General features: G+C 53.0%; 1 long non-coding RNA gene across 1 annotated transcript in view; it reads left to right on the forward strand.

Annotated features, from left to right (window-relative positions):
• Window positions 1-11,724, forward strand: part of LOC144943822 (uncharacterized) — a 31,344-nt gene extending 19,620 nt beyond the window's left edge. Inside the window, exon 3 of the long non-coding RNA XR_013639535.1 lies at window positions 11,561-11,724. This is a non-coding gene — a long non-coding RNA (uncharacterized LOC144943822). The remainder of the gene's footprint in view (window positions 1-11,560) is intronic.
• The last annotated feature ends 378 nt before the right edge of the window (window positions 11,725-12,102 follow it).

Raw genomic sequence — 12,102 nt, forward strand, 5'->3', positions numbered from 1 at the left:
GTAAACAGATGTATCAATAATTTGCAGCTGCCAATCCGGCTCACGCCGACTCCTCTCGAGTCGGCGGCGTGACGCAAGGTGTGGAGGGAGGCAGCGAGGGAAGGGAGAATTTTAAGCCGCGATTTTTTTTTTATCGGCAGCGATGACCTGACCTTCGGCAGACAGCGTGGAGAGACAGAGAGAGGTTCCACTCTCAATGGTGGTGGGTCATCCTCCCCTCCCCCCCGTAGCAACCTCCGTCTGCTCGCCGCATTCCTTCCGTGGAGTCCACACAAACCCCGTCCTGTGACCCAGCCGCCCACCGTCCATCCCCCGAGCTGGGGCAATCAGGCAGTCAGACAAACATCCCATCATCGGCTCACTGATTAGAAGCCGCGATAATAACCCAGCGGCGATGACTGGACGAAACGTCCAAATGGGTTCTTTATCCGCATAACTTTACCCCCCTCCCCCCACAAAAAAAACTTGAAGAAATTTTTTCTTCGAATTCTTGCTGACACAATATGCAAAATGTATCCGAATGTACAGGCCTCTCTGTCAGCCAACTGCTGCATGAATGGATGGAGGACTTTTCCCAATGCCAGTCTTGGGGGTTGTTTCACCATGCCGGCTGATCAGTGTAGGTTTGGAGAAGTGGGAATGCTCAGTACCGGTTCAGATATCACTCGCCACTGGTGTTAGCCAATGGCTGGGAATTGAACTTAGGTTACCGGGTTTCAAAGCACAGCAGGCTAACCACTGCGCCACCGTTCCACCACCCGTATTCTAATAATGAACAGCTAATTCACATCGCTTTGTCAATCTACTGCGGAAAGAAGGCCTTCTCCACGCTGTGTCCATCATGGGGGTCCTTTGACCATACTTCACCACTTGTTGGTAAAGGCAGAGGGGGGGGGGCACGACTGGTTGAGGCGTTGCGTGCTGCTGATGTTTGGGATCGAACACAGGTCTGGGTGTCTTCGTGCTAACCACGGTGCCATCACCCCCACAACGGTCCTTAGTGAAAGTGATTTGGTCGTGGTGGAATATCGCGTGGCACGCTAACCACGGTGCCATCACCCCCACAACGGTCCGTAGTGAAGGTGATTTGGTCGTGGTGGAATGTCGCGTGGCGCGCTAACCACGGTGCCATCGCTCCTTTACCCCCACAACCCAAATGAAAGGGATGTTAAGGGAAACAGAGTAAATGGCCAAAGTGGTAACTATCAGTTTCTACCCACGGTTTCGTCCACCCATTGTCTCGTCCGCCCGCGGCCTCGTCACCTTAACAGCAGCTGATGCCGCTCGTAGTCCGTGCGTTACGCAGTTGGGAGCCGCATTGCTCTCCGGAGATGAGCCGCGAGACTCCGCGGTGGTGATGATGGTGGTGGTAATAGCCTAAAGGAGTGGCAATTGTGAAGGGCAGAGAAAGGGGAGCGTGGTGATGGGAGCGGAATGGAGAGGATAGCTCGTTACGAGGTTTTTGTTTGAGTAATTAATATGCTAATCTGCGAGGCTAGAGCATGAGGCTGACCCCTGCGATTCCCCACTCCATTTCGCCACGTTCCTCCGTCCGACGAAACCGGGGCCAGGCAGAGGGGGGGGGACGTCGCGCACAATAACGGTAATTACCGTGATGATAATGATGATGATGGCGATGATGATGATAATAGCCATTGGGATAAATGCGAAATTAAATTGTTTTGGATGAGGCTCGCGAGAAGCTGCGCGTTGACGGGTTTCCCCCCGTGTGTCTGAGCGAGAACGGGAGGGGGGTGGTGAGCGTTGTCTCGCGTGCGGCTGATGTAGTGGCACGGTGCGACGGTGTCAGTGTGGGGAGCGGTAGTGCAGCGGTTAGCGCGCTGCGCTTCAAACCCCTGGGACCCGGGTTCGATTCCCCTTCACGATCAACACCAGGTGACGATTATCTGAAACTGGTGCTGGGCCTCCCCGAGGTCGACTCGGCCTCAAAAGATGGTGCACTGTGTAAACATCGCCACTCGGGAGACAAAGACGTCCGGGCGTGGTGCTGGCCACCTATCCCCTCGTGTGTCGTGCCGGCCTTTATAGGAGCTCTCTAACAGCGTTTGCCCCTACGGTCTGTTAAGGCTACACGGGGGATATTTGTCTTTGTTGGTGTTCGTGGCAATTGTGTTACTAATGGTGATGAATATAGTGCTGGTGATTTTGACATGAATTATGGTAGTGGTTGTGATGATGATGCTTTGTGGTGTTCGTGATTATTTTAATGCTATTGATGATGGTTAAGACGATGATGACAATCATGATGATGGTTATGATACTAATAATGATGAGTGGTAGTGATGATTGTGATGATAATGATAGGGGTGGTAGTGATGAGTGATGCTAATGGCAAAATGGATGATGGTAGTTATTGTGATAATGGTGGCTTTTTATGCTAATGAAGAAGATGGAGCTAATGATGGTGATATTGTTGGCATTCCTAATGATTATGATACAAATGACAATGGCGTTGGTGGGATTAGTGATGATAATGATGCTGATGATGATGAAAATGGCAGTGGCGATCACGATTTTGACAACGATGTTGCTGCTCATGATGATTGCAGTCGCAGTTATAATGCTAACGACGACGACGACGACGACGACGACGACGACGACGACGACGACGACGACGACGACGACGACGACGACGACGACGACGACGACGACGACGACGACGACGACGACGACGACGACGACGACGACGACGACGACGACGACGACGACGTGTGGAATCAACATTTGCCGAGGGACTCACACTTATATGTCAGAACTCTGCTACAACTACTCAGTTGATGTGTGTCCCCGCAGGACGCATTCGAGTTAAGAACAGCACATTCTATAGAATCATTATCGACATGCGTTTACATACAACCCGGCTGGAGAGAAACATATAAACAACACAAGCGGGGACGCGTGCGTGCTTCGTGTGTTCCAATGGGGAACGGTGGCGCAGTGGTTAGCACACTGCGCTACCACAAATCCAGCGACTCGTGATTATTGGCTCACAAACCAATAATTCCTTGAACCGGTTAGTTGGGCCTCACTCTAGGTCGACTCCGCCTTGCACGAGTGCCTGGGGCCGCGTGTTAACGTCATTACTGGGGAGACAAAGGCGGCCGGGCGTGGTGTTGCCCGTCACACTCTGAGCGTGTGCCCTGCCGTCTTTCGTCGGTGCTCGCTAGCAGCACTTGCCCCAACAGTCTGTTCAAGGGAGGTGGGGAGCGGCAAAGGGGGGGTTGAAGAATCTTCGTCTTTCCATGGTAAATGTGACTGTTAAAACGAATCCACGTCTCCAGCACTCGGAGCAGTAGGCCCATGTGGAGTGGTCATCACGAGTGGCGTGTGAGCAAATGCACGGAATTACCGACTCTTTGATCTCCCGCAGGTTTAGTGCAAATTAACAAGGCGGCCAGGCCGGGCAAGCTCACAACGGTTCTCCCACGCCTCTTGAAATCCTCTCTTTCTCTCTCTCCAGTACCTGTACACACATATATATATAATTCAACATATTCGTCAATACCACTGTGTGGCGTCTAAAGTAAAAAAAGAAGTAGATATATAATAGACGACGTTTCGGGCAAGAGCCCTTCGTCATAGCACAGAAATCAAGAAGGGTCATGCAGCAGCGCCATTTCCAGAAACGTCGCCTTCCACCTGCAGGTGGTGTTATTTCACGCGGACAACTTCTTTATTTTATCCATGTGTCAACACCGCGTGACTCCGTCGTAACTCTCCCCCTTGCGCCGATCGCCTGCTTCGCCCCGCTCTCTTCGCTCACTCTGCGCTCTCTCTCTCGCAGCCTCTCCACTGCTAGTCCATCTCTCTCACTCTGCTAGCCTCTCCACTGCTAGTCCATTTATCTCACTCTGCTAGCCTCTCCCCTGCTAGCCCATCTCTCTTACTCTGCTAGCCTCTCCACTGCTAGCCCATCTCTCTTACTCTGCTAGCCTCTCCACTGCTAGTCTGTCTGCCACGCTCCGCTCGCTCCGCTCTCTCTGCTAGCCTCTCCACTGCTAGCCCATCTCTCTCACTCTGCTAGCCTCTCCACTGCTAGCCTGTCTGCCACGCTCCGCTCGCTCCGCTCTCTCTGCTAGCCTCTCCACTGCTAGCCCATCTCTCTCACTCTGCTAGCCTCTCCACTGCTAGCCTGTCTGCCACGCTCCGCTCGCTCCGCTCTCTCTGCTAGCCTCTCCCCTGCTAGCCCATCTCTCTCACTCTGCTAGCCTCTCCACGGCTAGCCTGTCTGCCATGCTCCGCTCGCTCGGGGCTCTCTGCTAGCCTCTCCACTGCTAGCCTATTACTATCCCTCTGCTAGCTTTTCGATATATGGGGGGGGGGGCGAGGCGCCCCATCCCCCCTCCTCGGCGTCAACTTACAACCCTCACTACAAAGGCAGAACCCTCACGTCACGCGATCTCCGTAGCGCTGTTGAGACATCGAAGTAAAAAGGACGTCATGATGAACAAGGGATTTTAACCTTTAAATGAAATAAGTCTGTGTCACCGCGCCCTTACAAATTGCACACGCATGGATGCAATGGATATTACGTCGCAGTCTGCTTTTCGCTTGCAAGTTTCAGATTTACCGCAATACACCCGTCCTTGGACTATTTGTAGAGTATTTTATTTTAAGGTCACACTTATTGACGAATGTGTTGAGTTTGTTGTTTTTGTTTGTGCACCACTGCCAATGCACCAGCAGCAGATAATTTGAAATCCTCGTTTGGCTGGGTTCTAGTCTGTCACGTTTTAATTTGGATAAGTTTGAACCACGGTCTGTAATCACGCGGTATAGCGAGTACCCATTTTTATTAATCTGATCTTATTTATTGATATTGATATTTACGTGTTCGAGAGCGTGCATTATCCTCGTTCATTTTCATCACGTTTTGCTGCTAGTACAGGACCAAAATCCCAATACGCTGAGCGGCCAGACACAAACAGCACGGCAGTGGTAGAAACCGAAGCAGAAAGAGAAGGGTTTTTTTTTACCAGCAAGTAAACTCAACGAAACAATTTTTATTTTAGCAGGTAAGACCCATATTCTTGGTTCTTTCGGTAAAGTCACGTAGAAGGGAAATAATAAATAAAAAAGATAAACCAATAAGAAAAATTCTCACGACGTTTCGACTGCAACACAAGCAATCATCATCAGATGTGAAATCCACAGCAAGATTTTTTTTCTTGCTGTGGATTTCACACCTGATGATGATTGCTTGTGTAGGGGTCTTACGGAGGAAATATGTGTCGAGCTGATATGTATGGGATCCTACGGGAAACTAGCACAGTGGGCGGGGCTACGTCAGTGCACGGGCAGGTGCCCTCTACGACGTCCGCGCTTCGGACGTTACGATCCCCCGGGGCCCCACCCCTCAGGGAGGGGGATGTATAAAAGGGGAATGTATCGGGGGGCTAGAGAGAGTTGGGTTAGCTAAGAAGAGAAGACGGAAGACGTCCGAGATAGAGCCCTGGTCTCCCCCTGGTACGCCGTCCTTGTCAGGACCGCGCAGGCTCGAGCCAGTGGCGTGGTGCCAGAGCCAGAGCCAGTGTTGGTCTGGACTCTGAGTACCGGGCCCGACTGACCAGTGTCGGGCCAAGATAGCCTCCCCTAGTCCACGAGAGGAGGACTCTGAGGCAGGCTAGGGTTAGCTAGGAGGTGTGTCCTCAGATAGACGGGTGAGGGGGCCAATACCCCCTCAAGTGTGTATGTCACAACGTTTGTTGTAATAAACCTCAGTGTGCCTCAACCCCGGGTGTCGACCTGTATTCGACGGTACTACACTTGTGTTGCAGTCGAAACGTCGTGAGCATTTGTATTGTTTTATATTTTTATTATTTTATTATTTCCCTTCTACGTGACTTTACCGAAAGAACCAAGAATATGAATCCCTGCAGTCACGAAAGCTTTAAATCAAAAGGTAAGACCCACTTAGATACATCGATCTCTTTCAGACGCGACCTAGCCATCACAGACGATAGCTCAACGAGGAAGTAACTTTATCACGTGGACATTTATAGCAGCAAAATACTCAAAAAAGTGTAGTTGTTGAACACAGAGCATAGATGAGATGAAACGGTGAGCCTCGAAGACCCGAGTCCTCGACGACTGGCTGAGGAATCGATTAGTGATGTTCATCGCAACGTCGCAACAATAACTGCGGAAGCAGCGATAGAAGAGTGATAAGAAGGCGTCTTGCTGCCAGGGAGCGAGTGCCAGGAGTGAATAGGCGAGGCCTGGACCATGAATCACCCTGACTGCTCTACGTTAGAAGCGATAGTCGCGTGGGATGAGCTCGGAGCTGCTGGGTACTCCATCCCAAACTACACGAAACGAAACTATTTCTTATTTTAAACGAAAGTATTTTTTTTTTATTTGAAAAGATCAAGGCCCAATGAACTGTGTGGCTGTTTTTCAGAAGCGACCTGACTCAACGAGGAGTGACTTACCACGTGGACACTTATAGAAGCCAAATCCTCTAAGCGCGTGTTTCTACATGTCAATGAGGACCAGGAGAAAAATCCACGCGACCACGGGGAGAGAGAGACATGCAAACTCCACATATACAGCAGGCATGGTCAGGGTCGGGATCTGAACCCATGACCTCCTGCAAACCAAGCGAGGTAGTTAACATTCGCCACCACGGCGCCACAGATTTGCCCACAGCCGTGTGACTCGAGCCTTCTGTGAGATCGCATGTACTTCACTGCCAAGGTGTTTCGCCAACTTTCTTTTTTTGCAAAGCACTTTGTACGCATAGCAGTGTTTTAAGGATATATTTAGTTTGAACTGTTTAGCGCTGCAGATTTGAATTGTAGGGAGGCACAACTGGACATCACTATCCGCAATTTGTGACCACGTTTATAGCAGTGAGCCCTGTGGTTCAAGATCTTGATGTGATGCAATCATCATCATCAACCATGATCTATCCACTGCTAAATGAAGGTGCCATCTCTCAACGACGTTCTTGTGCTGCAACAATCCACCCTCCGCGAGCGACTTCGTTACTGCTGAGCGTGGTTTTTATTTTACTCCCCTTTGGCAGACACACTCCGCTGTAGTGCTGTAATATCTACTTCCGCGGACCCGCTGATGTGCTGCTGTGCCAGAGATCCGAGCGAACCCCTTTCCTGTCACGTGACGCGACGCCCACAATGCAATTCGGTTCTAATTGGGGGAAGGGGATGACACCGCTTAGAGACGTTTAGATTACAAATATTTTCCCATAGTAAACACATTCAGCTGTCGGTAGAACGGTGACAGGAGACGGCAGGGGAAGTGACGTCTAATGTGGCACGGGTAGCATGGTGGGGGGGAATGGGTGCTGGAGGTGGTAGGGATAATGGTGGGGGGATGGTTATATTGGTGGTGGTGGTGGGGGGTGGTAACGGTGGTGAAGATGGTATGGGGGTAGTTTCACTGGTGGTTGTGCGGGGGTGGAGATGGTGGGAGGAATGGTGGGGGGTGGCGGTGGTGGAGGGGAGGGGAGCCGTAGTGTAGCGGGTTACGCACTGCGCTGCGAATCCGGCGACCCTCGTTATATTCGCACTCACGGCCAAGACCAGTGGCGATTATCTGAACCAGACCTGGGCCTCAAATGAGTACCTGGTGCGATGTGCAAACCCTTGCTACTGGGGAGACAAAACCGTCCGGCCGTGGTGCTAGCAGCACTTGCCCCTATAGCCTGTGACGGATAAACGGGTATATTTGATTTGGCGGGAGTGGTTGTGTTGATGTATTATGTTTAAATTCCTCCGCACCGTACATAGTCAACCGTGCTAATCGGAGGTGCGGGGAAGGACAACAAACACAAAAAAGCAGTTCTAAAGAAATTAGTTTTCAACCCGGAGTTTTCTTAAGTGCATAAGCTCCAGTGGCTTCCCAATATCGGAAGGAAGGGCGTTCCAGACGGTCTCAGAAGCGCAGCCGAGAACGCGCGACGCCGTTGGACCGTCTTTGTGCGTGCGATGGTCAGCCAACAGCCACTGCTGTGAGAACGACGGTGGTGGAGTTGGTGGTGAGAATCGTGAGAGGAGCTGGTGGTGGTTGGTGGGCGGTAGCGGTGGTGAGTGGTGCTGTTTGGGAGGAGGGGGAGGAAGTTAGGAGAGAACAGCGCGTGTTTTAATGGCTCGCAGCAGGTGACTATTAACAAAAAGGGCGAACTGTAAATCTTAGGATGGGGCAGACGGATGCATTCCCTGCCCTAGGCCCGGGCTTCCCGTGTAGATAGCAGGGACGTGGAACAGATGGGGCGCCATGGGGAGAGCTTATATCTTGATATTTATACTCGATATATATGTAATGGTGGGTGCATTGGTTAGCGCATTCTCGCTATGAATCCGGCGACCCGAGTTTGTTTCCAGGGCACTGCTATCATCAGTGGCGAGTGATAGCTGAATCGGTCCTGGGCCTCCCTTAGGTCGACTCAGCCTCATTTGGGTACCCGGTGCGGTGTGTAAACATCGGTACTGGGGGAGATAAAGGCGCTCGTGTGTGGTGCTGGCAGCCCACTCCCTCGTGTGCCGTGTCGACCTTCATAGGTGCTCGCTCAACAGCACTTGCCCCAACAGTCTGTTGAGTCAACGCTGGGGATCTTTGTCGTCTGCGTACGTGGGAAGCGGTGGAGTGGATGGAGTGGAGTGGCTGGAGTGGTTGGAGTCATTGGTGGAGTTTGCGGGGTGGTGGGGAGGGGTCAAAGCCTCTCCTAAAACTTTATTAATTTAGTTTCAGTAGTTTACAATTAAGATGAAAAAAAATTTCATCATTATATGAACGTAATGAGGGACAAAGCGAACCCCCTGCCCTACCCCCCCAATAAAGAAGTCACACGCCACCTCTGGTTGGAGTGATGGGCAGAGTGTATAACAATGGATTTGGCCACCACGGCCCAAGATTGGCCCACAGAGCCTGGGCCCAATTGTTGGTAGCACGCCGGCTTCTGCTGCCCCCTTCGCCGCTCGCTGTGTCCGTGGCTTCCCGCGCGCCTGTGACTCACTGGAAACTTTGCAGCGCCGCGTTCCGAAGGTGAGAAAACTTTAAACTTCTCGCCGAGGTCGGCGGGCAACAGGGAAGTCGTCACCCGTATCGAGTGCCACTCACACCCCCGGTGGAGACGCTCCGCTCCAGATTAGCTCGCTTGTGTAATGCGAGATGCAAATTCCAAATACAAAATACCTCCCCCCCACCCCGTTTAGTTCTGTTAGCGATCACCTATTATTAACGCCGGCACGGCATGCAAGGCAGGTGTGTTGTGGCCACGATCATAAATGTCCAAACCGCCTTTGTCTTCCCATTGCTGATGACGTTGACAAGCTTGCACCGCGTAAAATCATTCACGGCTCGGTTGAGTATCAAGGAGGAAAAATAAATAAATCTGACGAAAGCCGTTTCCTTACCGGGGATTGAACTCAGCTGGCCAGGTTCACGGTGCAGGCATCACGACCTCAGGCCACGGGGATTGTAGTGCCTTAGCCGCTGCACCGTACACAACGACGTCGCCCCGCGTCGCCTACGCAGGCTGATGGGGCAAGCGGTGTTCGCGAGCGCCTACGAAGGGCCAGGGACGGACGTGAGTGAGAGTGGCGGCGTGACAGCGCTGCTAGCGACGACCCGAACCGGTCCCAGGGCTTTGGCCGTGCGTGAGCGAGAAGCGAATCACGGCCCGCCGGCTTTTGGAGCGCAGCGTGCTAACCGCTGCGCCACCGCTCCCCACATATGAACACACACACACACAGATCTCCCAAATAGCAAGTGTTGTTAGCGAGCACCTATGAAGGCCTACACGGCACACGAGGGAGTTGGTGGCCAACAACACGCCCGGCCGCCTTTGTCTCCCCTGTACCGATGTTTACACATCGCACCAGGTACCACAAATGTGTCTGAGTCGACGTACGGGAGGCCCAGGACCGGTTCAGATATCACTCGCCACTGATCATAGCAGTGCCCTGGAAACAAACTCAGGTCGCCGGATTCATAGCGAGAATGCACAAACCAATGCACCATCGACGACACACATATTTCGAGTATAAATATAACTATCAAGATAAAATCTCTCCCCCATGGCGCCCCATCTGTTCCACGTCCCTAGCTATCTGCACACCGCACCAAGGTACTCATTTGAGGCCGAGTCGACCTAGGGGGAGGCCGATAGACCGTGCTCAGATAACCGTCGCCGGTATTGGCCGCGAGCGCGAGTCGAACTCGGCTCGCCGGGTTCGTAGCGCAGTGCGCGAACCGCGACACCGCCACTTTCTCCGGCACGCGCTCACGCGCAGATCGACACGTGGAGCGCACGTGGGGGGGAGGGGGGGGGCCGCTCGCATTTATTTCTTCGGCCCTGTGGACGGGCGGGTTGACCCTCGCGCCCCGGGGCCGCGCGCGAGTTGAGTGTTCGCGTCGTGCCTCGCTCAATCTCTCACCCACGGATATTGGCCAACACGTTTGGGGATGGTAGTGGTGGTGGTGGTGGTTGCGCGGATTTACGGTACCTGCCCGCTGAACACTCCAGCCTCACCCGCTTCCTTCTCACCCCCCCTTCAACCCACATCATCCACCATCCCCCACGCCATCACCCCCCACCCCATCACTCTCCACCCCATCACTCCCAACCCCATCACCCCCCCTCCCGCGCCCTTCATTAGTCCAAACCCACGGTACGACTCACACCCACCCTACCTCTCTCTCTCTCTCTCCTCGTCGTGCCAACCTGCGGTAATTGACATGCTATAGTGACATTATAGAACGGAGCAGATTGAATGCATCTGATTTGCGTACGATTTGCATTAATTTGTATTTTGCGGGGCTTGGAGAGAGGAAGGGGAGGGCATGGTAGGAGGGCAGGCGAGAGGAGCGGGGGAAGGTGATGTCACACGGAGTTGGCTGTGCAGATTGGAATATTAAAAAAATCAACATATTCGTCAATAACACGGTGTGTGTGGTCTTAAAGGGAAAGTCTCTACTAGGCAACGTTTCGGACAACGCACATGGGGCGATTGCACGAAACGTCGCCTGTGATGTATATTTGTTTTTCAGGCCACACGGCGATGTTTATTAACGCGTGTTGAGTTGTTGTTGTTGACTGTGCTTGTGCACCACTGCCAACGCAGCAGCAGCATCAGCAGAATCACGAGATGATTCGATTAGAAAATGAGCTTTTACCATCTGGCACCGGCTGTACACACTGAGTCACTTTGTTTGTGTAACGGTGGTTATAGTTCAAACGGTTCGTTTTAAACGTCACACACCAAGTGCGGTCTTGCACAGTCCCGCGCCTCTTCGCCCACACTCGGATTCCGAGTGGCTGTGATCAAACCCAGGTGGCAAAATTAAAACCGTGTATTCAAATGTGCCCAGAGTGGCCTTCACGGATCAATTTTGAGGCCAACAAAACAACAACAACAACCCCCGTACCCGGTGCCCCCCTACCAGCGAGCGTGGTGAAGCGTCCTTGTCATCAACCCAGGTGCCAGCAATGCAATTGACCCCCCCCCCCACCACTCATCCCTTCTCCTGCACCTCCTCCTCCTGCTGTCCACCCCCCCCCCCCCCTTCTTCGCAGTTTGACACCTGGGCCCGCTCCAGCCAACAGGCCCCGGGCGCAGTTGCACCGCCTGCACGCTCAATAGCTGACGCCCGACTGCTCTCTTGCCAAGCCTCCTGGCTCGGCCACCGCGTCTCCCGCCGCCGTCATCCTCTGAGATCACCGCCCTTCCTACCCCCACCCCCACCACCACCACAGCCCCCACCCCCCCCCGCGTTCTCCGCTCCGTCTCCTCCACAACCGTGCCCCGCTCCCTACCCTCCCCCAATCCCGCCGCTGTGTAGCCGGCGAGGGCAGGATGGGCGGTGTGTGTGCGCGCAGCAGTCCGTGTCGCTTTCTCTGGGTTTACTGCATCTGAACAGGGGCGGGGGTGGTGTGTGTGGGAAGGCAAAGTCTGTTTTAATGCATAATTTAAAGATTCCGTACCGCGCCCGTAACTAAAGCGGGCCAATGTCCTTCCTTAAAGGCAGTTTGAGTGTTGCCTCGCTCCCACCACGCGGCTCACAACCTCCACCTCCTCGTCGTCATCATCATCGTCGTCATCATGAGCCATGGTCTAC

Source organism: Lampetra fluviatilis, chromosome 32, assembly GCF_964198595.1.
Source record: "Lampetra fluviatilis chromosome 32, kcLamFluv1.1, whole genome shotgun sequence".
NCBI classification, from domain to species: domain Eukaryota; kingdom Metazoa; phylum Chordata; class Hyperoartia; order Petromyzontiformes; family Petromyzontidae; genus Lampetra; species Lampetra fluviatilis.